Here is a 3421-nt window from a genome sequence, read left to right as displayed (position 1 = left end):
GTGTACCTGCTGGACACTTGGGCCTTTTTCAGCAGATACCACTGGAGGGAGGAAAGTATGCGTCAGAATGCCCTGGGCCACCTTTGGCCACTGCCTGGGTTGCCTCTGGCTAAAGCTGGTCCTTGATAATGCTGTTGGCAACAGCTAACTGTTACAGCATATTTTGATGAAAGCTTATCTAAGCACAGATCCTGTGACTGTGTATGGTTGGAGGAGAGGAGTTGCAGGTTGCTCTATACGATCTTTTCTCAAAAGATCCATTTGCCATCACTAGGGCACTGGTTCCCTTGGAGTAAAAAATCCCTTTCCTCTTTGAGAACTCCCCTCTGCCCCAAAGAACTGAAATCCACCCCTCCCAAACCTTGCAGAAGTCCATGTAATGAGCTGAAATCAGGCTCTGGCTGCAAAGCACAGCCTCAGACTTGAATTCACTTTGAGTTTGGTGGATTCAGTGCTGGGAATTTACTTCCACCCATGCCGGGGGTAAAGGGATTAGCTGCAAAGCCCTGATCCCGCTCCACACTATTCCCAAAGCTGGGGCTCCCAGGCTGAGGTTCAGGGCTCTGAAAGTGGTTAAATAGGAACGTCTGTCACTCAGGGCAAAGAAAAGCAAGCATGGCCATTTTAAAAGAGGGCGATGACTTGATCAAAATGCTGCTTTGTCATATCTGTTTCATAAAAATTTGCCCCCTCTGGGCCAATCCAGCTTGATGTCAATGGTGAACGCCAACCACAGCCTTGTCTTGGTGAGTGCCGCACAAAGCCTTAATTTCACAGCCTTCAAACAACAGTGAAAAATCACCAGGAACTCTCTCTCTGGCTCTGAGATCTCCCTAGCAACCACAGGCCAAGCATACTGTAATTCAATTTACGCCTTGAACTCCCTCAGGAGTCTCTTCTTTAAAATCTGTCACAGTCAACGTGCCTTGGGAAACTATTATGAGCGCCTGAACCTTTGACCAGCCGGAGAGAGCGAGCATTGGTATAAATCTCCGTAAGCATGTTTGGTCTGTTTTAATGTTTGCTGTTGGGTGCGTTTAGCATTCAGCCCGTAGCCTCCATCGCCTTTCTGCTTGGGAAAGGCAGCCCACATCTGTCACGCTGTCTGTGCCGGCCCCGGACGGAGGCACGGGGGAAATGCCTCCGCTCAGCCAGAAGAATGGCATTGTGTGGGGATGCACGGACATGGCCCTGGGCACGTCGGGAGACAGGGTGTCATGGGAAAGATAAGCAGGAGTGACCTGGCAGGTTTGTGAATGTCTCAATCCGGGGCTTGGAGTGGGCTGACAAAAGAGTGAAAGCTTAGCAGGAAAACACAAGTGATAATGAACTGCTGGTTGTGTTTAAATAGCCGGCCCCCGAATAGTTCTGCAGCGAACATTGTCAAGTTGCTTGAGTTAAAGTGAGGTTTATAAGCCTATAATTTTCGGGGCTGTTTGCTCAGGAGCCCTGTGTGAGCATGTTGAAAAAATTACTGCTTTCGCTGACAAATGCCATTTTAAAATTAGCCGTATGACACAACATCTTATAAATAGGATCCCTTGCTGTGTGCTAGTTGCACGTCTTGAGTGTGGTCAGAATGAGAAGGGACAGCGTTTTAATGAGTAATGCTTGATGAGAAACCAGTTGGTGCTGCAAATCTGAGGGCAGATTTGGGCCAGGGTCAGTCATTTGATGTTTACACCTGGAGAGGAAGATCTGCTCCCAAGGGGCTGCCCAGAGCTTCTTATGCACGTTGGCTTCAATGGGATGGGCAGATGCTCTGTACATCTCAATCAGCTGCTAAAGATAATTTACAAGCAGTCGGTATCTGGCCATATTCCAATCCAATTGGAGTATCTGTCCATCACACTGTGTCATCCAGGGAAAGTAAGTCTGTGCAGTCACAGGGGATTTTCCAGAGAGATCCCATTTATATCCTGCTGTCTTGCTGAGCTGCAGTGACTTCCTAAATAAAGTGCCATGGTGTGATAACACACCTAAGTGGTGGTTATTGCTGGTGTCTCATAGGAATTGAAACTGCTGTTTCCAGAGCACTGTGGGTCAGCTCTGAAGGAGGAGACCATGCTCAGCCCATGAAGTCCCTGCTCATGGAGCTAGTGGGTACCTGCCTGAAAACCTTATGTCTGAGGCTTCATACTCACTGCAGGCAGAGATCTGATCTCAGCAGTCTTTCCTCACATTCCTTAATATGACCATATTTATGTTTTCAGTCCTGCTGTTCACTTTGATCTTGCAATGCAGTCTGGGGACGGTATTTGGCCAGGTGGTATCTCCATCTACCGTCAGAGAACAGCCTGCAGCTTTATCCAACACTTGGAGAAGTACTGAGATAAGGGCAATTTAAAATCAATATGTGTCGGAATCCTTGTCTGCAGCTGAGTAGAGATTTGGCATCATTTTATGCCAGAGGAACTTGCTTTGACTTTAATAAGGCTTACAGGGATTTGGCATTACAAAATAAGTGGCTGCTGAAAGGCAGACAAGGGCTGAAAGAAATGACAAGGTAACATGCAAAGCTGTGGAGCTGGACACTGTGGCAGTGTGATTTTGGGGAGTTGGACTAGATGACCTTTAAGGGTCCCTTCCAACTCAGATGATTCTACGATTTTCTGTATCAGAGCTGGAGCAAATACCAGCATGGGGCAAATGCCCCACATCTGGTGTGAGTTTTGCTTTTCCCCCAGTGTTTCTACTTTTCCACACTTTGCTCTGTGCTGTTTCTGATATGGTGAGTACCCCCAGATTGCTATGGGTCAGGGCTGTCCTTCACCCTGCTGTCTCCTGTATAAATAATTCCTCCCTGCTCAAAGGAGGAAATGTACACATATTACTAATTAACCAAAGATCATTGTTTTACCCTAAACAATGATATGAAATCTCATCAGTTTCAATGGAGAGAGGCTGTTTAGAGAAAGATTGATTAGTGACACATTGGCAACACCCCCTTAACTGTTTGTGCCCCTAACAGCAGCCTGGTCATTATACAAAACATGAGGATCAATTTCATCCCCAAAGTGAGTCACTCAATCAGTGTTAAAGCAGGGCTCATATTTAAGATTAACCATGCAGACCCAAGCCTGAATGTCTGCAAATCCATGGAGGCAGATCATAATAGGTGCATTGCACCAGGGGCATTTTGTTGGCTCTACATCAAGAGGGGGAAAAAGAAAGAAAAAGAAAATATCATTTATCTTTCTCTAGGGAGTTTACGGGCCAAGTTTTGAAGGAATTATCTTTTTCACATCGCCTGTTCGCTTGGCTGTATAAATACAATACCTGCTTGAGAAAGGAACAACAGAGCTCCTTTTAACCTTGCAGGATTTCAATTCACAGTAAGTTTATCTGACATCTCTCATGATTAGTTGTGAACTTATCTCTAGCAAGAGAGAGGGGTGGAGAGAGAGCAAGGGCGAAGAAG

This window comes from Numida meleagris, chromosome 4 (genome assembly GCF_002078875.1).
Source record: "Numida meleagris isolate 19003 breed g44 Domestic line chromosome 4, NumMel1.0, whole genome shotgun sequence".
In the NCBI taxonomy this organism is placed as follows: domain Eukaryota; kingdom Metazoa; phylum Chordata; class Aves; order Galliformes; family Numididae; genus Numida; species Numida meleagris.
Note: the sequence above shows the minus strand (reverse complement) of the source record.